The following is a 1181-nucleotide window of genomic DNA, read 5'->3' on the forward strand; positions in this document are numbered from 1 at the left end:
AATTATAAAATTGCAGAATCTTAAAGAGCAAGAAAGTAAATGACTGAAACTTAAAGTGCAAGAAACTTAAATTACAGTAACTTAAATGGCAAGAAAGATAAATGGCTTGAAGATAAAAGGGGTTTGAGGACTGGGGTTGCAGAATCTAAACAAAGAGAAGGTAACTTGCAACAATTGATTGAGCAGAAATTGAATCAGAAGCAATAAACATTCAAACAGAGAGAAAATAAAATGCAGCAAAGGTTCACAGAAGAACCAAGAGTAAATTATGATCTCAGGATCCCAAGGGCTTAGGTAGCAGAGCCTAAAACCCAATTTCCTTCCCAGATCTGAATTATCTAAGCAATTGACAGAAAATTAAAGAAGAAGCAATAGAAAAACAGAATTGAATTTGAATTATGCAGAAAACAAAGTGAAAAGAGTTTGAATGGGAATTGAGACAGAATTTCCTCAATTTCACACACCCAAAACTCAGAAACAGAAGAGTAGAATTGCCCAAGGGAAATGAGGAAGGAGATTAATCAATTCTCCCTTGATCCTCTTAGCTCTCGGTCAAGTCTCTCAAGAAAGCTCAAGAAAGTGCCCAAGCAAAAGTAAAATTCAAAAGCCAAGGTAAAAGTCTAAGTGGTAAAAAATCAAAAGAAAGGTGTAAAAAAAGGTCTAATTACATCAAACTAGCTTCTATATATACACTTTCTATTCTTGGATTTTGGGATTTGGATGGGCTTTTGAATTGGTGAAGAAATGGATTTTTAATTTGAATTTTGGCCCAAGAAATCACTCCCAGGAGGCTGCCCTGCCCTTGTGGAGGGCAGGGCAGAAAATTGATGCATGGTGCAAGAGCTTGGCGTGGCATGGTGCGGCCTGGTGCGCCCTTGGTGCAACGAGATGCTGCCCTGCCCGCGCCAAGGGCAGGGCAGAAAAGTTGGTGCTGCCAGGGTTGAGGAGCGTGCGCGTTGGTGCTGCCAGGATTGATTTTGGTGCGCCAGATGCTGCCCTGCCCGCGCCAAGGGCAGGGCAGAAAGTTGTGGTGCTGCCAAGGGAAAATTGGTGCGCCAGATTTCAAAGTTGGTGCGCCAGAATTTTGTGTGTGGTGCGCAAGTCCAAATGCTGCCCTGCCCGCGCCAAGGGCAGGGCAATGTTCCTTCCTTCACGTCCCAAGTTCGAATCACGGAGGAGGC

The sequence above is a fragment of the Arachis stenosperma genome, chromosome 9, assembly GCF_014773155.1.
Source record: "Arachis stenosperma cultivar V10309 chromosome 9, arast.V10309.gnm1.PFL2, whole genome shotgun sequence".
Lineage (NCBI taxonomy): Eukaryota > Viridiplantae > Streptophyta > Magnoliopsida > Fabales > Fabaceae > Arachis > Arachis stenosperma.